Below are 24310 nucleotides of genomic sequence, written 5' to 3' on the forward strand. Positions count from 1 at the left end.
CCCAATGTGAAGCTACCACTAGGCATGATATGATTTCAACTTCATGATATTCCATTTATTCAGCAATTTACTCATAGTATATAAGTGAAGCACAAGAGTAAATGACAAACTACTCCAAAAAGATATAAGTGAAGATCATGCGAGTAGTTGAGTAAATAGGTAGCTATTTGAGGACTCTCTCTTATTTAAAAACTTTCAGATCTAAGTAACTTATTAAAACAACAAGCAAAAAAACAAAATGACATTTCAAGAATAGTTAAACTCATGTGAAGAAGCAAAAACTTGGGCTCAACCGATACTAACCGATAATTGTTGATGAAGAAAGGTGCGATGCCTACCGGGGCATCCCCAAGCTTAGATGCTTGAGACTTCTTGAAATATTATCTTGGGATGCCTTGGGCATCCCCAAGCCTGAGCTTTTGTGTCTCCTTAATTCCTTTTATATCACGATTTTTCTAAATCCCAAAAGCTTCATCCACACAAAACTCAACAAGAACTCATGAGATAAGTTAGTATAAACCAATGCAAAAGCTTTATCATTCTATACTGTAGAAAATCACAAAAAATAATTCAACATTGCATACTAAATGCCTCTGCATATTTAATACTCCTATCCTCAAATAGGATCATTAAACAAGCAAACATATGCAAACAATGCAATCATAACAACAATCTGCCAAAACAGTACAATCTGTAAAGAATGCAAGATTCATCATACTTCCCTAACTCCAAAAATTATGAAAATCTACAAAACTGTAAAGAATTATCAAGGCTTATTATGCAAAAAAAATTCAACATTTTATCACATTCTGACTTTTCTAGGGAATGTTTGCAACAGCGGTAAACTTTCTCTTTTCCAACAACAACATGTATACTTGCAAAATAAGCATGGTAAAGGCTATCCTTGACATTTTTATTGAAAATAAAGATGCAAAACATTATTATAAATAACAGCAAGCAAATCCTAACACAATAAAATGACGCTCCAAGCAAAACTCATATCATGTGACGAATAAAAATGTAGCTCCAAGTGAGGTTACCGATAATGTTAGAGACGAGAGAGGGGATGCCTTCCAGGGCATCCCCAAGCTTAATTGCTTGGATCTTCCTTGGGATATTACTTTGGGGTGCCTTGGTCATCCACAATATTAGGGTCTTGTCACTCGTTATTCTCCTCATATTGACATCTCAAAACTTGAAAACTTCAATCACACAAAACTTAACGGAACTTTGTGAGATAGGTTAGTATGATAAAGAGCAAACCATTTCACTTTTGGTACTGTCAAAGACAAGATTCATAATTGTTTCCACACAATTACTACTGTAGCATATCATTTCCACAATTTATATTGAGCAATATAAGCCATAGAAACTAGAAAACAAGCAAACTATGCATTGAAAACAGAATCTGTCAAAAACAGAACAGTCTGTAATGATCTGCAGAGTAACCATACTTCTGTTATTCGAAAAATTCTGAAACAATTAGACCACGTGAGCAATTTTTATATTAAACTTTTGCAAAAATAATCAACTCAAAAGCACTCTTCTGTTAAAAACGATACTTATTTTCGTGAGCGCAAAAGTTTCTGTTTTTCAGCAGGGTCAAATCTACTATCACCCAACATGATCCCAAAGGCTTTACTTGGAACTTTATTGAAACAAAAGCAATAAAACATGATCAATACAATATCATAATCATGTGAACACACAAAAATAGTAGGTAAAAGTGTTGGGTTGTTTCCCAACAAGCGCTTTTCTTTAATGCCTTTTAAGCTAGGTATGATGATTTCAATGATGCTCGCATAAAAGGTAAGCATTGAAACATAAAGAGAGCATCATGAAGCATATGACTAGCACATTTAGGTCTAACCCACTTCCTATGCATAGGGATTTTGTGAAAAAACAACTTATGGGAGCAAGAATCAGCTAGCATAGGAAGGCAAAACAAGTGCAACTTCAAAACAATCAACACATAGAGAAGAAATTTGATATTATTGAGATATGTAAGAGCATAAGTTCCTTCCTCATAATAATTTTCATATACATCATGAATGGATTCAACAATATAACTATCACATACATCACTCTTTTTATGATGCACAAGCATAGAAGATTTATCACTCTTTATGGCATACATGTCATCATAATAATCATCATAGATAGCAACTTCATTGTCTCATAATCAATTGAAACCTCTTCCAAAATAGTGGATGTATCACTAAATAAAGTCATGACCTCTCCAAATCCACTTTCTTCAATATTGTAATATCGTCAATATTATAATAAAGATTCAACACCCTCCAAAATAGTGGGATCACTACTATCTAGAGTTGACACTCTTCCAAACCCACTTTTATCAATGTAATCATCATAAATAGGAGGCATGCTATCATCATAATAAATTTTCTTATTGAAAGTAGAAGGAATCAAAGGATCATAATCATTAAGCAAAGCATCCACAAGCTTAGGACAAGCATTATTTCCAGCAAATAAATCTTCAAACATGTCATACTCATTAAACATAGCATCCCCAAGCTTGTGGTTTTGCATATCATCACAATCATTCTTATCAATAGCATGAATGGCACCAATAGTATAGCAAACATTATTATCATATTCTTCCAAGCAAGTGCCAAAAGGATCTCCAAGATGATAAGAAGTATCATTATCTTCCCAATCATATTCATCACAACAAGCAATTGGCATAACAAAATCATCATCAATAGTGCTCTCGAACATTGTGCCATAAGACATAGAAGCAATATCATCATCAAGTTCATCATCTTCCACAATAATTTTTTATTCATTTTCATGGGGCACAACAATAATAGGAGCAACATTATTTGGGAGAGATACTTTTTTACCTCTATTCTTTCTTCTTTTCTTCTTCTTCACCACATCATGTGTGGGTTTAATTAATTTTTTCAAGCTTCTTGGTGAAGAGATTGATTGGATAGGAAGCTCCTCCTCGTTACCTGATTCATCATAATAAACACTAGGAGGGTATTGGGAAACATTTTCCCTTTCATTAGTACTCTCTTCATATTCCATTTTTTTCTTATATTTAAGTAGTTGGCAATATAATGATTCTCAATGCAATTTACCGCACAAAACATATAAATTTCCTCTAGATCAAAATCAAGAAAGATCTTGAGATTAAATTTTGGAATATCCTTAGTTATACGTTTCATTTATTCATACCCCAAAATAAGAGTAAGCTATTTATGATATTCAAAGGTAATCAAGTTATCACAAATTTTGGACACTATTTGATCATGAAAGAATCTGCATTGAAGATTTAAATGACCATGTTCATTGCAAAGTTAACAAGGATGGTGAAAAAATTTAAATCTTTTAGCACAATCATCTAGCCTCTCTTGCAACCTTTTCGTTTCTAAACATTTATGCTTCCTACAAAATCTATCTTCCCTTTTTGGTGTGCAATTGCACTCCCAATTCACTCCACAAAAGGACATGCTTATAAGAAACCTTTTTGTCATGACTAACAACATTAGCCTTTTGGATATTCAAATAATTCACACTAACAACATTGCAATCATGCTCATCATTCAAATAATTTGTGCCAAGCATTTTATTGACTTCTTCTTCTAACAATTGAGCACAATTTTCCGATGCATCATTTTCAAGAAAGATATTATAAAGGTGGTCAATAATATGATGCAACCTCAATTCCATATTTTTGTAGTTTTCTTTTACAAATGACACTAGTGATAAAACAAGAAACTAAAAGATTTGATTACAAGATCTAAAGATATACCTTCAAGCACTCACCTCCCCGGCAACGGCGCCAGAAAAGAGCTTGATGTCTACTACGCAACTTTATTCTTGTAGGCACGTGTTGGGCCTCCAAGCGCAGAGTTTTGTAGGACAGTAGCAATTTTCCCTCAAGTGGATAACCTAAGGTTTATCAATCCGTGAGAGGTGTAGGATGAAGATGGTTTCTCTCAAATGACCCTGCAACCAAATACAAGAAATCTCTTGTGCCCCAACACACCCAATACAATGGAAAATTGTATAGGTGCACTAGTTCAGCGAAGAGATGGTGATAAAAGTGTAATATGGATGGTAGAAATATATTTTTATAATCTGAATAAATAAAAACAGCAAGGTAGCAAATAGTAAACGGACACCAAAACGGTATTGCAATGCTTAAAAATGAGGCCTAGGGTCCGTACTTTCACTAGTGCAACCTCTCAACAATGCTAACATAGTTGGATCATATGACTATCCCTCAAAGTGCGATAAAGAATCACTCCCGAGTTCTTATTAGCGGAGAACAAAAGATATAAAGTGTTTGTAGGGTACGAAACCACCTCAAAGCTATTCTTTCCGTTTGATCTATCCTAGAGTTCGTACTAGAATAACGCAAGCTATTCTTTCTGATCAATCTAATCAAGAGTTCGTACTAAAGTAGAACCAAAGCAAACTCATATTCAGAATACTCAATCCACACAGAGAATTACAAGGGGACCCCAAAGTTTCTATCGGAGAAAAGATAATAAAAACTTGCATCAACCCCTATTCATAGATTACCCCAATATCACCGCGGGAATCCGCGAGTTGAATGCCATAACACATATCAAGTGAATCAATATGATACCCCAATTGTCACCTCAAGTATTCATACCGCAAGACATACATCATGTGTTCTCATCTCTGAATATTCAATCCGACAAGACAAAACTTCAAAGGTTAAGGACTCAATTCATCACAACAATAGTATAGAGGGGATAAACATCATATTATCCGAATATATTAACAAAGCCCATGATATAGATCATGAGAGAGAGAGAGAGAGATTAAACACATAGCTACTGGTACAAACCCTCAGCCCCGAGGGTGGACTACTCCCTCCTCATCGTGGTGGCCGCCGGGATGATGAAGATGGTCACCGGAGATGATTTCCCCCCTCCGGCAGGGTGCCGGAACGGGTCTAGATTGGTTTCTCATCGATACAGAGCCTTGCGGCGGTGGAACTTATGATCTAGGTTAACCTCGAAGGGTTTTGGAATATATGGGAATTTATAGTGCAAAGAAGGGGTGCGGGGGGCCACCGAGGTGGGCACAACCCACCTGGGTGCGCCAGGGGGGCCTAGCGCGCCCTGGTGGGTTGTGCCCCCCTTGGGGAACCCCCAGGTGCTGCTCTGGCCCAATGGGTGTCTTCTGGTCCATAAAAAATCTCCGTGGAGTTTCGTTGCATTTGGACTTCGTTTGGTATTAATTTCCTGCGATGTAAAAAACAAGCAAAAAACAGCAATTGGCACTGGGCCTTGGTCAATAGGTTAGTCCCAAAAAATGATATAAAGTTTCTATAAAATGATTGTAAAACATCCAATAATGATAAAATAACATCATGAATACTTCATAAATTATAGATACGTTGGAGATGTATCACTTCACATGGAAGCGAAGCCTGGGGGAGGGGCGACCTCCCCCTCAGGGCACGCCGGGCAGGCTTGTCACTCCCTCGTGGGCCTCCCTTGACGTGAGACCGACGCCAAAAATTACTATAAATATCCAAACCCCCCGAAAGAACCCTAGATGAGAAGTTCCGCCGCCCCAAGCCGCTGTATCCATGAAAACTCAATCGGGACCCTGTTTCGGCACCCTGCCGGAGGGGGAAATCATCACCGAAGGCCATCTTCATCATCCCGGTGACCACCATGACGAGGAGGGAGTAGTACACCCTCGGGACTGAGAGTATGTACTAGTACCTATGTGTTTGATCTCTCTCTCTCCCTCCCTCTCTCTCTCTCATGTTCGTGGTTTGACACGATCTTGATGTACCGTGAGCTTTCTTAATATAGTTGGATCATTTGGTGTTTCCTCCCTCTCTATCTTGTTATGATGAATTGAGTTTTTACCTTTGAGGTTTCACTATTATCGGATTGAATAATTTTATTGATTTGAGAACACTTGATGTATGTCTTGCATATGAATACCCGTGGTGACAATAGGGTATATATTGATTCACTTGATGTATGTTTTGGCACTCAACTCATGGATTCCCAAGGTGACATTGGGGTAATCTATGCATAGGGGTTGATGTACATCTTCGTCCTACTTTGTTCGGTCGAGATCTTGGGGCACTCTTTGAAGTTCTTTGTGTTGGATTGAATATTATGAATATGAAGTTGTTTGATGCCTATCGAATAATCAACTCATGGATACTTGTGGTTACATTGGAGTACCTAGGTGACATTAGAGTTGGTTGATGTGTATCATATGGTGTTATTTTAGTACGAACTCTAGGGCTATTTGTGACAATTATAGGAATAGCTCAATAGATTGACCGGAAAGGATAACTTTGAGGTAGTTTCGTACCCTACAAACAATTTCATATTATGTTCTCCGCTAGATAAGAACTTTGGAGTGACTCTTTGTCGCACATTGAGGGATTGCTATATGATTTAATTATGTTAGCACTGTTGGGAGATTGCACTAGTGAAAGTATGAACCCTGGGCCTTGTTTCTAAGCATTGCAATACCGTGTGTGTTCCATTTTATCACTTGCGACCTTGCTGTTTTTTATTTTCAGATTACAAAAACCTATATCTACTATCCACTTGTATCACCATCTCTTCGCCGAACTAGTGCACCTATACAATTTGCCATTGTATTGGGTGTGTTGGGGACATAAGAGATTTCTTGTATTTGATTGCCGGGTTGTTTGAGAGAGACCATCTTCATCCTACGCCTCTCACGGATTGATAAACCTTAGGTCATCCACTTGAGAGAAAATTGGTACTGTCCTACAAAACTCTGCGCTTGGAGACCCAACACGAGTCTACAAGAATAAGTTGTGTAGTAGACATCAGTAACTTCTATGTAAATAGAAATATATGCACCGCAGACCTAATAACTTAGGTACAAACATCACGATAACTTTGACCAGCAAAAGGAAGATGTTGAAAATATACCCCGGTCACTTTTGTGTAAGTAACATGGTAATATGCACACCACCGACCTGATAACTACATACAAACACCATGATAACTTTGAACCAAGGTTATTTTTTTGGTTGAAAACATCCCGCTGGTCACTTTTGTATAAATAGAATGGTATTTTACACATCGTAGAGTTGAAAACTCAGGTACAAACACCATGATAACTTTTTACCCCCCCCGGGGGGGGGGGGGGGTTGTTGTTGTTGAAAACATGCCTCAGTAACTTGTGTGTAAATAGCATGATCATATAAGAATCCAGACTTGATAACTTACGCAAAAACACCATGGTAACTTTTGGTCGGGGCAAAAATATATTTGAAACATACACACAGTAAATCTTGTATAATAACATGATAATATAAGCATCACATATCTTATAACTTGCATAATAAACACCACAATAACTTTAGCTGGGGTTTTTTTGTTTGAAATATACTCTAATAATTTCTGTGCAAATAACATGGTAATATACGTAACATGACAACTTATGTGCGAACACCGTGGTACTTTTGATCGAGGTGGAAAAAGTTGTTGAAAACTTACAACGATAACTTGCATTAGAAAAGAATGGTATTTTTATGCGCCACATATCTAATAACTTACGCTCAAACACTACGACAAAGTTTCCCCGGTCAAATAGTTGTTGAATTATATCCCGGCAGCTTCCGTGTAAAGTTTTCATGTTACCATGCTAAATTTACCATGCTTCTTATGCTTTAGTTATCAGCCTTCTAACGTTATAGTTATCAACTTTACCATGTTTTTTTGTTATCAGGATGGTAATATTGAAGTTATCAACCTTATCATGCTTCCCATGTTCTAGTTATCAGCCTTCTAACGAGATAGTTATCAACCTTTATCATGCTAACGTTTACCATGCTTCTAATGTTCCAGTTATCAGCCATCTAATTAGATAGTTATCAACCTTTATCATGTTATTTTGTTACCAGGGCGCTAATGTTTTGAAGTTATCATGATCGGCACTGTTGGGAACGTTGCATGGAAAACAAAAAAAATTCTACGCACACGTAATGATCTATCCATGGAGATGCATAACAACGAGGGGGAGAATGTGTCTATGTACCCTCGTAGACCGTAAGCGGAAGCGTTTCTCAATGCGGTTGATGTAGTCGAACTTTTTTGTGCTTCAACTAATCAAGTACCAAATGCACGACACCTCCGCATTCTGCACACGTTCAACTCGGTGACGTCCCTCGCCTTCTTGATCTAGCAAGACGTCGAGATAGTAGATGAGTTCCGTCAGCACAACGGCGTGGTGACGGTGATGGTGAAGTGATCCTCGCAGGGCTTCACCTAAGCACTACGAAGATATGTTCGTGAGAGTAAACAATGGAGGGGGGGCGCCGCACATGGCTAAGAAATTTCTGGGGTGTGCTAGGGGCGCCCCCATATATATATAGGTGCAAGGGAGAGGGGAGGCAGCCAGGGTGCGCCCCAAGTAGGATCTGAATCCTACTTGGGGTTTTCCCAAGTGGCGCCCCCCTTCCATAAAACACCGGAGAGAAAAGGGAAGGGGGAAGAGAGAAGGAGGGGGGCGAACTGTTGGGGAACGCAGTAATTTCAAAAAAATTCCTACGCACACGTAAGATCCATCTAGGTGATGCATAGCAACGAGCGGGAGAGTGTGTCCACGTACCCTCGTAGACCGAAAGCGGGAGCGTTATGACACCGTGGTTGATGTAGTCGTACGTCTTCACGATCCGACCGATCCTAGCACCAAAGGTACGGCACCTCCGCGATCTGCACACGTTCAACTCGGTGACGTCCCACGAACTCTAGATCCAGCTGAGGTCGAAGGAGAGTTTCATCAGCATGACGGCGTGGTGACGGTGATGATGAAGTTACCGACGCAGGGCTTTGCCTAAGCACTGCAATGATATGACCGAGGTGGAAACCTGTGGAGGGGGACACCGCACACGGCTAAGACAACTATCAACTTGTGTGTCCTAGGGTGCCTCTCCCGCGCCCCCGAATATAAAGGAGCAAGGGGCCCAAGTAGGTTTCCTACTAGGAATCCTATTCCTAGTAGGTTTCCAACAAGGGAAGAGAGGGGGAAGGAAGGAGAGGGAGAGAGGGAGAAGGAAAGGGGGGCGCTGCCCCCCCCTTCCCTAGTCCAATTTAGACAGAAGGGGAAGGGGGCGTGCGGCCTGCACTCACTGCCCCTCTCTCTCTCCACTAAGGCCCATGTGGCCCATTAGTTCCCCCGGGGGTCCGGTAACACTCCGACACTCCGGTTTTATCCGAAACTTCTCCGGAACATTTCCAGTGTCCAAATATAGTCGTCCAATATACCAATCTTTATGTCTCGAACATTTTGAGACTCCTCATCATGTCTGTGATCACATACAGGACTCCGAACAACCTTCGGTACATCAAAACACATAAACTCATAATACCGATCGTCACCGAACGTTAAGCGTGCGGACCCTATGGGTTCAAGAACTATGCAGACATGACCGAGACTCATTTCCGATCAATAACCAATAGCAGAACCTGGATTCTCATATTGGTTCCTACATATTCTATGAATATCTTTATCGGTCAAACCGCATAACAACATACATTGTTCCCTTTGTCATCGGTATGTTACTTGCCCGAGTTTCGATCGTTCGTATCTCAATACCTAGTTCAATCTCATTACCGGCAAGTCTCTTTACTCGTTTCGTAATGCATCATCCCGCAACTAACTCATTAGTCACATTGCTCGCAAGTCTTATAGTGATGTGCATTGCCAAGAGGGCCTAGAGATACCTCTCCGAAACACGGAATGACAAATCCTAATCTCGATCTATGCCAACCCAACAAACACCTTCAGAGACACCTATAGAGCATCTCTATACTCACCCAGTTATTTTGTGATGTTTGATAGCACACTAAGTGTTCCTCCGGTATTCGGGAGTTGCATAATCTCATAGTCATAGGAACATGTATAATTCATGAAGAAAGCAATAGCAATGAACTAAATGATCATAGTGCTAAGCTAACGGATGGGTCAAGTCAATCACATCATTCTCTAATGATGTGATCCCGTTAATCAAATGACAACTCATGTCGATGGCTAGGAAACTTAACCATCTTTGATCAACGAGCTAGTCAAGTAGAGGCATACTAGTGACACTCTGTTTGTCTATGTATTCACACATGTACTAAGTTTCCGGTTAATACAATTTTAGCAAGAATAATAAACATTTATCATGATATAAGGAAATATAAATAACAACTTTATTATTGCCTCTAGGGCATATTTCCTTCAGTCTCCCACTTGCACTAGAGTCAATAATCTAGATTACATTGTAATGATTCTAACACCCATGGAGTCTTGGTGTTGATCATGTTTTGCTCGTGAGAGAGGCTTAGTCAATGTGTCTACAACATTCAAATCCGTATGTATCTTGCAAATCTCTATGTCTCCTTCCGACACTTGATTACAGATGGAATTAAAGCGTCTCTTGATGTGCTTGGTTCTCTTGTGAAATCTGGATTCCTTCGCCAAGGCAATTGCTCCAGTATTGTCACAAAAGATTTTCATTAGACCCGATGCACTAGGTATGACACTTAGATCGGATATGAACTCCTTCATCCAGACTCCTTCATTTGCTACTTCTGAAGCAGCTATGTATTCTGCTTCACACGTAGATCTCGCCACGACGCTCTGCTTAGAACTGCACCAACTGATAGCTCCACCGTTCAATATAAACACGTATCCGGTTTGCGACTTAGAGTCATTCAGATCAGTGTCAAAGCTTGCATCGACATAACCATTTACAATGAGCTCTTTTCACCTCCATAAACAAGAAACATATCCTTAGTCCTTTTCATGTATTTCAGGATCTTCTTGACCGCTGTCCAGTGATCCACTCCTGGATTACTTTGGTACCTCCCTACTATACTTATAGCAATGCACACATCAGGTCTGGTACATAGCATTGCATACATGATAGAACCTATGGCTGAAGCATAGGGAATGACTTTCATTTTCTCTCTATCTTCTGAAGTGGTCGGGCATTGAGTCTCACTCAACTTCACACCTTGTAACACAGGCAAGAACCCTTTTTTTGACTGATCCATTTTGAACTTCTTCAAAATCTTATCAAGGTATGTGCTTTGTGAAAGTTCAATTAAGCGTCTTGATCTATCTCTATAGATCTTGATGCCCAATATATAAGCAGCTTCACCGAGGTCTTTCATTGAGAAGTTCTTATTCAAGTATCCTTTTATGCTATTCAGAAATACTGTATCATTTCCAATCAGCAATATGTCATCCACATATAATATTAGAAATGCTACAGAGCTCCCACTCACTTTCTTGTAAATACAGGCTTCTCCAAAAGTCTATATAAAACCATATGCTTTGATCACACTATCAAAACGTTTATTCCAACTCCGAGAGGCTTGCACCAGTCTATAAATGGATCGCTGGAGCTTGCACACTTTGTTAGCATCCTTTGGATCGACAAAACCTTCTGGTTGCATCACATACAACTCTTATTCCAGAAATCCATTCAGGAATGCAGTTTTGACATCCATTTGCCAAATTTCATAATCATAAAATGCGGCAATTGCTAACATTATTCAGACAGACTTAAGCATCGCTACGGGTGAGAAAGTCTCATCATAGTCAACTCCTTAAACTTGTCGAAAACATTTCGCGACAAGTCGAGCTTTGTAGACAGTAACATTACCGTTAGCATCAATTCTTCTTCTTGAGGATCCATTTATTCTCGATGGCTTGCCGATCATCGGGCAAGTCAACCAAAGTCCACACTTTGTTCTCATACATGGATCCCATCTCAGATTTCATGGCCTCAAGCCATTTTGCGGAATCTGGACTCGTCATCGCTTCCTCATAGTTCATAGGTTCGTTATGGTCTAGTAGCATGACGTTCAGAACATGATTACCGTACCACTCTGGTGTGGATCTTACTCTAGTTGACCTATGAGTTTTAGTGGTAACTTGATCTGAAGTTTCATGATCACTATCATTAGCTTCCTCACTAATTGGTGTAGGAATCACTAGAATTGATTTTTGTGATGAACTACTTTTCAATTCAAGAGAAGGTACAATTACCTCATCAAGTTCTACTTTCCTCCCAATTACTTCTTTCGAGAGAAACTCTTACTCTAGAAAGGATCCATTCTTAGCAACGAATATCTTGCCTTCGGATCTGTGATAGAAGGTGTACCCAACAGTCTCCTTTGGGTATCCTATGAAGACTATATCTCCGATTCGGGTTCGAGCTTACAGGTTGAACCTTTTTCACATAAGCATCACAGCCCCAAACTTTAAGAAACGACAACTTGGGTTTCTTTCCAAACCACAGTTCATATGGTGTCGTCTCAACGGGTTTAGATAGTGCCCTATTTAACGTGAATGCAACCGTCTGTAAAGCATAACCCCAAAATGATAGCGGTAAATCAGTAAGAGACATCATAGATCGCACCATATCTAATAAAGTGCGGTTACGACTTTTGGACACACCATTACGCTGTGGTGTTCCGGGTGGCGTGAGTTGCGAAACTATTCGCATTGTTTCAAATGAAGACCAAACTCGTAACTCAAATATTCTCCTCCACGATTAGATCATAGAAACTTTATTTTCTTGTTACGATGATTTTCTACTTCACTCTAAAATTCTTTGAACTTTTCAAATGTTTCAGAATTATGTTTCACCAAGTAGATATACCCATATCTGCTCAAATCATCTGTGAAGGTCAGAAAATAACGATACCCGCCGCGAGCATCAACACTCATCGGACCGCATACATCAGTATGTATTATTTCCAACAAGTCTGTTGCTCGCTCCGTTGTTTCGGCGAACGGAGTTTTAGTCATCTTGCCCATGAGGCATGGTTCACATGTATCAAGTGATTCCAAAAGCCCATCAACATGGAGTTTCTTCATGCGCTTTACACCAATATGACCTAAACGGCAGTGCCACAAATACGTTGCACTATCATTATTAAACTTATATCTTTTGGCTTCAATACTATGAATATGTGTATCACTACTATCGAGATTCAACAAAAATAGACCACTCATCAAGGGTGCATGACCATAAAAGATATTACTCATATAAATAGAACAACCATTATTCTCTGATTTAAATGGATAACCGTCTTGCATCAAACAAGATCCATATATAATGTTCATGCTCAACGCTGGCACCAAATAACAATTATTCAGGTCTAAAACTAATCTCGAAGGTAGATGTAGAGGTAGTGTGCCGACCGTGATCACATCGACTTTGGAACCATTTCCCACGCGCATCGTCACCTTGTCCTTAGCCAATCTTCACTTAATCTGTAGCCCCTGTTTCAAGTTGCAAATATGAGCAACAGAACCGGTATCAAATACCGAGGCGCTACTGCGAGCATTAGTTAAGTACACATCAATAACATGTATATCAAATATACCTTTCACTTTGCCATCCTTCTTATCCGCCAAATACTTGGGGAAGTTCCGCTTCCAGTGACCAGTCCCTTTGTAGTAGAAGCACTCAATCTCAGGCTTAGGTCCAGACTTGAGCTTCTTCACTTGAACATCAACTTGTTTGCCGTTCTTCTTGAAGTTCCCCTTCTTCCCTTTGCCCTTCTTCTTGAAACTGTTTGTCTTGTTGACCATCAACACTTGATGCTCCTTCTTGATTTCTACCTCCGCAACTTTTTAGCATCGCGAAGAGCTCGGGGATTGTCTTATCCATCCCTTGCATATTATAGTTCATCATGAAGCTTTTGCGGCTTGGTGGAAGTGATTGAAGAACTTTGTCAATGACACTATCATCAGGAAGGTTAACTCCTAGTTGAGTCAAGTGGTTGTGGTACCTAGACATTCTGAGTATATGTTCACTGACTAAACTATTCTCCTCCATCTTGCAGCTATAAAACTTATTGGAGACTTCATATCTCTCAATCCGAGCATTTGCTTGAAATATTAACTTCAACTCCTGGAACATCTCATATGCTCCATGACGTTCAAAAGGTCGTTGAAGTCCCGGTTCTAAGCCGTAAAGCATGGCACACTGAACTATCGAGTAGTCATCAACTTGCTCTGCCAGACGTTCTTAACGTCATCAGTAGCATCTGTAGCAGGCCTAGCACCTAGCGGTGCTTCCAGGATGTAATTCTTATGTGCAGCATGAGGATAATTCTCAAGTTACGAACCCAACCCGTGTAGTTGCTACCATCATATTTCAACTTAGCTTTCTCTACGAATGCATTGAAATTCAACGGAACAGTAGCAAGAGCCATTTATCTACAACAACATAGACATGCAAAATACTACCAGGTACTAAGTTCATGATAAATTAAAGTTCAATTAATCATATTACTTAAGAACTCCCACTTAGATAGACATCCCTCTAATCATCTAAGTGATCACGTGACCCAAATCAACTAAACCATGTCCAATCATCATGTGAGAGGGAGTAGTTTTCAATGGTGAACATCACTATGTTGATCATATCTACTATATGATTCACGCTCGACCTTTCGGTCTCAGTGTTCCGAGGCCATATCTGCATATGCTAGGCTCGTCAAGTTTAACCCGAGTATTCTGCATGTGCAAAACTGGCTTGCACCCTTTGTATGTGAACGTAGAGCTTATCACACCCGATCATCACGTGGTGTCTCGGCACGACGAACTTTCGCAACGGTGCATACTCAGGGAGAACACTTGTACCTTGAAATTTAATGAGAGATCATCTTATAATGCTACCGCTGAACTAAGCAAAATAAGATGCATAAAGGATAAACATCACATGCAATCAATATAAGTGTTATGATATGGCCATCATCATCTTGTGCCTTTGATCTCCATCTCCAAAGCACCGTCATGATCACCATCGCCACCGGCTTGACACCTTGATCTCCATCGAAGCATCGTTGTCGTCTCGCCAACTATTGCTATCAACATGGTGGTTGCATTTCATACAATAAAGCGACAACCATAAGGCTCCTGCCAGTTGCCGATAACTGTTACAAAAGATGATCATATCATACAACAATTTATATATCATCACGTCTTGACCATATAACATCACAGCATACCCTGCAAAAACAAGTTAGATGTCCTCTACTTGTTGTTGCAAATTTTACGTGGCTGCTACAGGTTTAGCAAGAATCGTTCTTACCTACGCATCAAAAACCACAACAATTTTTTGTCAAGTGTGTTGTTTTAACCTTCAACAAGGACCGGGCGTAGTCACTCGATTCAACTAAAGTTGGAGAAACTGACACCCGCCGGCCACCTGTGTGCAAAGCACGTCAGTAGAACCAGTATCGCGTAAGCGTACGCGTAACATCGGTCCGGGCCGCTTCATCCAACAATACCGCCGGACCAAAGTATGACATGCTGGTAAGCAGTATGACTATTATCGCCCACAACTCTTTGTGTTCTACTCGTGCATATAACATCTACATGGGGAATGCAGTAATTTCAAAAAAATTCCTACGCACACGCAAAATCCATCTAGGTGATGCATAGCAATGAGCGGGAGAGTGTGTCCACGTACCCTCATAGACCAAAAGCGGAAGCTTTATGACAACGCGGTTGATGTAGTCGTATGTCTTCATGATCCGACCGATCCTAGCACCGAAGGTACGACACCTCCGCGATCTGCACACGTTCAGCTCGGTGATGTCCCACGAACTCTAGATCCAGCTGAGGTCGAGGGAGAGTTTCGTCAGCATGACGGTGTGGCGACGGTGATGATGAAGTTACCGACGCAGGGCTTCGCCTAAGCACTGCAACGATATGACCGAGGTGGAAATCTGTGGAGGGGGGCACCGCACACGGCTAAGACAACTGTCAACTTGTGTTTCTTAGGGTGCCCCCTGCCCCCGTATATAAAGGAGCAAGGGGGAGGACGGCCGGCCCTCCTGGGGTGCGCCCAAGTAGGATTCCTACTAGGAATCCTATTCCTAGTAGGTTTCCAACAAGGGAAGAGAGGGGGAAGGAAGGAGAGGGAGAGAGGGAGAATGAAATTAAGGAGGGTGCCGCCCCCCTTCCCTAGTCTAATTCGGACCCAAGGGGGAGGGGGCGCGCGGCGTGCCCTAGGCTCCCCTCTCTCTCCACTAAGGCCCATGTGGCCCATTAGTTCCCCCCCGGGAGGGGTCCGGTAACCCTTCGGCACTCCCGTTTTATCCGAAACTTCTCCGGAACATTTCCGGTGTCCGAATATAGTCGTCCAATATATCAATATTTATGTCTCGACTATTTCGAGACTCCTCGTCATGTCCGTGATCACATCTGGGACTTCGAACAACCTTTGGTACATCAAAAGACATAAACTCATAATACCAATCATCACAGAACGTTAAGCGTGCGGACCCTACTGGATCGAGAACTATGCAGACATGACCGAGACTCACTTCCAGTCAATAACCAATAGCGGAACCTGGATGCTCATATTCGTTCCTACATATTCTACGAAGATCTTTATTGGTCAAACCGCATAACAACATACGTTGTTCCCATTGTCATCGGTATGTTACTTGCCCGAGATTCGATCGTCAGTATCTCAATACCTAGTTCAATCTCGTTACCAGCAAGTCTCTTTACTCGTTCTGTAACGCGTCATCCCGCAACTAACTCATTAGTCACATTGCTTGCAAGGCTTATAGTGATGTGCATTACCGAGAGGGCCCAGATATACCTCTCTGAAACACGGAGTGACAAATCCTAATCTCGATCTATGCCAACCCAACAAACACCATCAGAGACACATGTAGAGCATCTTTATAATCACCCAGTTACGTTGTGACGTTTGATAGCACACTAAGTGTTCCTCCGGTATTTGGGAGTTGCATAATCTCATAGTCATAGGAACATGTATAAGTCATGAAGAAAGGAATAGCAATAAACTAAACGGTCATAGTGCTAAGCTAAAGGATGGTTCAAGTCAATCACATCATTCTCTAATGATGTGATCCCGTTAATCAAATGACAACTCATGTCAATGGCTAGGAAACTTAACCATCTTTGATCAACGAGCTACTCAAGTAGAGGCATACCAGTGACACTCTGTTTGTCTATGTATTCACACATGTACTAAGTTTCCGGTTAATACAATTCTAGCATTAATAATAAAAATTTATCATGATATAAGAAAATATAAATAACAACTTTTTTATTGCCTCTAGGGCATATTTCCTTCACGAACCCCCTCTTTTCCTTCTCCCAATCGGCCTCCTGCCATAGGGGGGTGCGCCAACCCTTGTGGGTTGGTGTGCTCCCCACTCATGGCCCATATGGCCCATATATTCCCCCGGGGGGTGTCCGGTAACCCTCCGGTACTCCGATAAATACCCGCGACCTTTCGGAACGCTTCCAGTGTCCGGATACCATTGTCCTATATATCAATCTTTACCTCTTGACCATTTTGAGACCCCTCGTCATGTCCGTGATCTCATCTGGGACTCCAAACAACATTCGGTCACCAAATCACATAACTCATATAATACTATATCGTCAACGAACGTTAAGCGTGCGGACCCTACGGGTTCGAGAACTATGTAGACATGACCGAGACACCTCTCAGGTCAATAACCAGTAGCGGAACCTGGATGCTCATATTGGCTCCTACATATTCTACAAAGATCTTTATTGGTCGAACCGTTATGACAACATACGTAATTCCCTTTGTCCATTGGTATGTTACTTGCCCGAGATTCGATCGTCGGTATCTATATACCAATTCAATCTCATTACCGGCAAGTCCCTTTACTCGTTCCATAATACATCACCTCGTGACTAACTCCTTAGTCGTTTGCTTGCAAGCTTATGATGTGTATTACCGAAAGGTCCCAGAGATACCTCTCCGATACTCGGAGTGAAAAATCCTAATCTCAATCTATGCCAACTCAACAAACACCTTCGGAGATACATGTAGAGCATCTTTATAATCACCCAGTTACATTGTGACGTTTGATAGCACACAAGGCATTCCTCTGGTATCCGGGAGTTGCATAATCTCATAGTCGAAGGAATATGTATTCGACATGAAGAAAGCAATGGCAATAAAACTGAACGATCATAATGCTAAGCTAACGGATGGGTCTTGTCCATCACATCATTCTCCTAATGATGTGATCCCGTTATCAAATGACAACTCACGTCCATGGTTAGGAAACCTTAACCATCTTTGATCAACGAGCTAGTCAAGTAGAGGCTCACTAGGGACACAGTGTTTGTTTATATATTCACACATGTATTAAGGTTTCCGGTCAATACAATTCTAGCATGAATAATAAACCTTTATCATGAATAAGAAAATATAAAATAACAACTTTATTATTGCCTCTAGGGCATATTTCCTTCAGCATGTCATAATTATTACGCTGCTTATGCCAAAGTTATCAAGCCTAATTATAAAGATGAAGCGTTTAAACACCCCTGCTTATGTAAGGCAACTAGAAAAGATTGGTGAGTTGGTTATTGGGTTTAGTAGCAACCCAGGAGACCAGGGTTCAAATCCCCCTTTAAGCACTTTATTTCTTTTTCTCCTTCACCAAGATTAACTCACATAAAACTGGGCGAGTAAAAGAAGTCCTTGAACCAAGGTGAGGAAAAAGAATCGAGAGAAAGAAAATCGGAAAGCGGGAGGATCGAACGAGACACGGGACGGGAGGACCGATCTAGGGTCCTTCGCATCTACCGCTAAAATCAGAATGTTCGGAAGTTAGCATTGTCCATCAATCTATGCGTAGTTTAATGTGGAAAAACATCCCTTCACATAAGTAACCCCGAACACATGATATGTTCTCACCTGTATTTAGACCTTTTTATCCAATCATGGTCATGTGTGAACCCGCTAAGCTGTGATGGAGCAACGAGACGTCGTGTCCAGCAAGGCGGGCTCGGCGACGGCCGAGATGTCCTTGTGGCTCAGCTCCAGGCGTCTTGACGCCATGGATCTGGATCTCCAAATCCTTTGGTTGCGGGCATCTGGGGACTGGATCCTTGCATCAGAGCGGTTCGCGGGTGGACTGATAGGTGGAGAAGTCGGTCAAGATCAAGGTGGGCGAGTGACTGTCAGAAGGCTCTGGTGGCGGTCAGAGTAGTCAACGACAGCGCCCGTGGGCATCCTAACCTTGCCGAAGGCGTCCCCGACGTAGTTCGCATCCTGCCTAAATCACTATGGGGGAAACCCTAGATCTCCCGAGTCAGACATTGGCGGCGCCTAGTGTTGCCCTTCCTTTGGCGCAACATGTGGGAGTTGGACTTGGCTTGTGAGACCAAGGCCAGATGGTGGTGCTCGAGGAGGTGGAGCGGCGTGGCTTCTACTATGTGGAGAACGGCGGGTCTAGGCGGCATGGCACAGTGGGGTCTTAGTGGCGTACGTGTGATGGTGGACGAGCACAAGACAGTGGTGTTGTTTGGCGCCGTGGCGGCGTCTATGGTTGGCATGGCAAGGATCAAGCAGATGTCTGGCCTAAAGATGGGTTGACATTTCGATGGTGATGATGGCTTCTAGAGCGTGTGCATGTGGATTGTGGTGCACACTTAGGGTCTGCTGGAACAGATGTGTGCTGCCGGTACGCCAAGCGAATGCGGGTGGCTCCGTGATGACCCCCAAATCTAGATGGTGGGGTGTTGTGATGGCATCCTCCACTGTTAAGTTTGTAGGTGTGACGTGGTGGCTTGAGATTGTTTGATGTATGTTTTATGTTTGTGCTAGACCTTTGTGGAATAATAATTTAATAAAGATGGTTGTGTGTATCTTTTGATGCACAGAGACGAGGGTTCCGACCTCCTTCAAAACATCTCTTCACACGCAGATACGTTGATTGTGCTGTGCATCCACGTACGGCGTCCAAAACCAAACTACCAAAGATGAAGTGCAGGATCACAGCTTATTTCCGGGAGAAGCAGATAGGGATCGCTTAGACTTCTAGTATATGTAGCACGATGACGACCGTGCATACAGTTAACAAATAGGAGTATTGATTAATTTTGCTTCCCCGGTTAAGGGCTCCATTGATTCAAAGGATCTTCATAAGAATTTTGAAGGATTAAAATCCTTTGGATTTTTTCCTACGTTGGTTGTTGAAACCATAGGATTGAATGCTATAAGAATTTTTTTATAAGGATTTCTCTGTACTAGTTCCCATAGAACTTTTAGCGTCCCCTCAAACCTCTCAAAGAATCCTTTGTTTTTCGATGATGTAATCAAACAAACCAAAATCATGTAGGATTGAGATGAGCATAACATTTCAATCCCATGCTTTTTCTGTTCCCGCGATTTTAGAATCCTACGCATCAAAGAGCACCTTACTTCATCCTCAAGGTAGCTCGTTTTCTTGTCCGGGCAAATTGGGGAAAAACTGGCAACCAGCTCCGAGCCTCCGACAGATCGCCATTTCCTTTCCCTTACACCACCACACATCAGGGTGAGTTTCCACACGCAGACTTACAAATCGATAGGAAAAGGAAAAAAAACTAGTACAGTTTCAGAAACACTAAAATTATTCGCTCCAACGCAATCAGCAAAGTGCAGATTGATAGGAAACATGATGATCATCATTCATGGGCCGGGACACTGGCAAGTCTTGACGCAATCGTCTCTGTGCTTGTAGCACGGGCCACCCCAGCAAGGACCATCGCAGCACCACTTGAATGCATTTGGCGGAAATATGGCGTAGCGACAACGATAGCTCACATCCGTTATGTTGATCCCCATCTTGTCGATGCTCCGTCCTAAGAGAAAGAAAATTGAAGTAGTTACAATATATTCTCCCAATAACAAGATAAGTAGATTTATTCTGTATATGAAGTCATAAAGTCTACATGGAAAACCACTCTGGATCTGATCTTTCCATGGGGTTGATGAAGCAACTTTGAACATACCGATGACTACTCGAAATAACAGACTTTAATTGTTAATTTTACCGTATATCGGCGGAGGAGTGGCCAAGCAAATCACAAGAACCAACGAAAGTAGTAGGAGAGCTTGGCCATTGTGCTTGATGTGCTTCGCCATGGTGTGAGAGATTCACTGGGTCTTGGTTATGTATCCTTTACTTGCTGTTCATTGCAGTGTATGCAGAGCCTCACACATAGCTGCACATTGCACATACAGAAGTGGTCATAATCAACTTTAATTCAGAGCCTGTACATTGCACATATGTTTTTTTCTAAGAGAAAATAAGCTTCCTCCTCTCTTCAAGATACATATTTTTCTTGTTTCATCACAGCCGCTGTTATGAGCTACAAAACTGCTATCCAAATCAACTATAATTCAGAGCCCTGTCTACTGGGATTTTGTAAGCTACAAGAGTGATGTCTAAGTCAAGAATTTGGGCTTCAACAGCAGCTGAAAGAGTCATTGTAGTGCTGCAGTCTCAGAAGATCTGAGTTGAAGAAACTTACTGTAGTTGTTATGAATCAAAAGAGACAATATCATGTTCTCTGAGTATCTGATGCTCAAATAAACTATATGGATGATTCTTATTTTGATTCATAAGAAAATTAGCTGGCCGCTTCCCCTAATTGAACTTCTCAAGGAAGCGATCAATGTAAGAGAAGGGTGTCAGAGAGAGCATCCTCCATTTCAGAGTGCTTAGCACGGGAAGCTCCATACTGTGAATAGCATTTGCTTCAGAAGGGAGAGATGACAATGCTCTACCTTCTCACCACCGAGGCGAGGTGGACATGCTCGGGGCGACGACTGCGGAGGAGATCGGGCGGCAACCAGTAGCGACCCGAACCGGCGGCCGGCAGGCAGCTGGAATACGAGGTAGGCGGCCAAGCTAGAAGACGAGGTCGACGGCGCTAGGGTTGGGCAGGAGCTGGGAGAAGAGGTCGGTGGTGGAGCTTGAGGATCCGGTCGATAGAACTCGGTGTCGGGCAGGAGCAGGAGGACGGAGCTCGGGTCGAGAGGCTGCTTACGTCGGCGGTGTCGGGGTCGAGCTGGAGCTGGAGGACGGCGAGGGGATCGGCGCGGCCAGTGGGAGGGGGCGCCGGGAGACGAAGTGGGCGGCGCTCGGGTGCGCTTGCTGGGACGTGGGATGGGGAACGGGCGGCGCACGGCCAGGGTTTGGTGGTGGCGCGGGGTTGGCAACGGCCGGCGGAAGCGGAACGAGGGGAGTGGGAGTGGCTAGTGGGCACTCGGTGGTCCAGTGTGAGAGCATCTCCAACAGTCGTTGAAAAAAATTGGTGCCAGCGGCTGGTTAAACATCACAAAAGATTACATTTCCACCACAAATTATCTATGCGTAACAAGGTCTAATACACGTGCCGGCAGGTATTGATACAGGAATAATATTCATGCTGAAAATATTGCAAGTAAGCCTATTTAGTCAAGTGTGAGTGTTGAATGCCTGTGTCCCTGTATGTACGCCTGTGCATCCACAACATTTTGCCATAATCCCTCGACTGCCATCAGTAAAGGTACTAAACTCCCACGAAATGCAGCTCTAGGGTGAATCGGGGCGTTGAAGGGTGCATGAACCACTTTGTCAGCCTATGTTGACTCATGTTCAACCGCCTTTGAAAAGCCAGGTGCCACTTTAGGGAACACGCGTCCCTTCGAGCTCACTCTGGGTGGCGACGCGGCGTGGGGAGGGAAAAAAATTGATGGCGTTGTGTGCGATTTGTCAATGTAAAGAGGAGCTATAGGGGCGGTCGGTGGGTAGCAGGCTGGGAGCAAGTGGCCTGGCCTGAGCGCCTCGCCGGTCTGAATCTCGCCTGATTTGATTTTTGTTGCCTTCTTCCTTCCATTGATTCTTTCCTGTATCTGGCATTCATCCCTCTTTCAGTCTTTCTTCCCTTTGTTTTGATTTAGCCTGTGTGGAGTTAATTGAAAGGAAGTACCACACTTGGGGCAGTTGTAACAGATCAGTACCACTATTCAGATTTTTTGCAAGTCAGTACCACGTTTGAGGCTAATCGTTGCAAAACGAGCTAAACTCCGTATTGACGCTGTATCTGACCACGCGGCCCCACCTGTCAGGTGACATGTGGCATATTGTTTTTGCAGATAAGACCCCCGCATTGATTTTTGTTGCCTTCTTCCTTTCATTGATTCTTTCATGTATCTGGCATTCATCCCTCTTCCAGTCTTTCTTCCCTTTGTTTCGATTTAGCCTGTGTGGAGTTAATTGCAAGGAAGTACCACACTTGGGGCAGTTGTAACAGATCAGTATCACTACTTAGATTTTTTGCAAGTCGGTACCACGTTTGAGGCTAATCGTTGCAAAACGAGCTAAACGCCGTATTGACGCTGTATCTGACCACGCGGCCCCACCTGTCAGGTGACACGTGGCATATTGTTTTTGCAGATAAGACCCCCGCATTGTACTTAATGACGCAAATGCCCCTGCGATGTTAAAAAAAAAGAATTGCGCGCGGCGGGGATTCGAACCCTTGCCGTCCCACCTGTCAGGTGACACGTGGCATATTGTTTTTGCAGATAAGCCCCCCGCATTGATTTTTGTTGCCTTCTTCCTTCCATTGATTCTTTCCTGTATCTGGCATTCATCCCTCTTCCGGTCTTTCTTCCCTTTGTTTCGATTTAGCCTGTGTGGAGTTAATTGCAAGAAAGTACTACACTTGGGGCAGTTGTAACAGATCAGTATCACTACTCAGATTTTTTGCAAGTCAGTACCACATTTGAGGCTAATCGTTGCAAAACGAGTTAAACGCCGTATTGACGCTGTATCTGACCACGCGGTCCCACCTGTCAAGTGACACGTGGCATATTGTTTTTGCAGATAAGACACCCGCATTGTACTTAGTGACGCAAATGCCCCCGCGATGTTAAAAAAAAGAATTGCGCGCGGCGGGGATTCGAACCCTTGCCGTCCCACCTGTCAGGTGACACGTGGCATATTGTTTTTGCAGATAAGACCCCCGCATTGATTTTTGTTGCCTTCTTCCTTCCATTGATTCTTTCCTGTATCTGGCATTCATCCCTCTTCCAGTGTTTCTTCCCTTTGTTTCGATTTAGCCTGTGTGGAGTTAATTGCAAGGAAGTACCACACTTGGGGCAGTTGTAACAGATCAGTACCACTACTCAGATTTTTTGCAAGTCAGTACCACGTTTGAGGCTAATCGTTGCAAAACGAGCTAAACGCCGTATTGACGCTGTATCTGACCACGCGGCCCCACCTGTCAGGTGACACGTGGCATATTGTTTTTGCAGATAAGACCCCCGCATTGTACTTAATGACGCAAATGCCCCTGCGATGTCAAAAAAAAGGAATTGCGCGCGGCGGGGATTCAAACCCTTGCCGTCCCGGTTTCGACGGAGAGGCCCTGCCACTACGCTAGCCCATGTTGGCTATTGTAGTAATATAGTAGTTTCATATATTATGTGATCTTT

At 42.5% G+C, this 24310-nt stretch overlaps 1 long non-coding RNA gene across 1 annotated transcript; it reads right to left on the reverse strand.

Moving 5' to 3' along the window:
- Positions 1-20339: 20339 nt before the first annotated feature.
- Positions 20340-22109, reverse strand: LOC119309401. Its single transcript, XR_005150496.1, has 3 exons — positions 21614-22109; positions 20878-21048; positions 20340-20685 (listed from the first exon to the last, which is right to left on the reverse strand). It is a non-coding gene; the product is annotated as an uncharacterized LOC119309401 (long non-coding RNA).
- Between the last annotated feature and the right edge of the window lie 2201 nt (positions 22110-24310).

This window comes from Triticum dicoccoides, chromosome 5B (genome assembly GCF_002162155.2).
Source record: "Triticum dicoccoides isolate Atlit2015 ecotype Zavitan chromosome 5B, WEW_v2.0, whole genome shotgun sequence".
NCBI lineage: Eukaryota > Viridiplantae > Streptophyta > Magnoliopsida > Poales > Poaceae > Triticum > Triticum dicoccoides.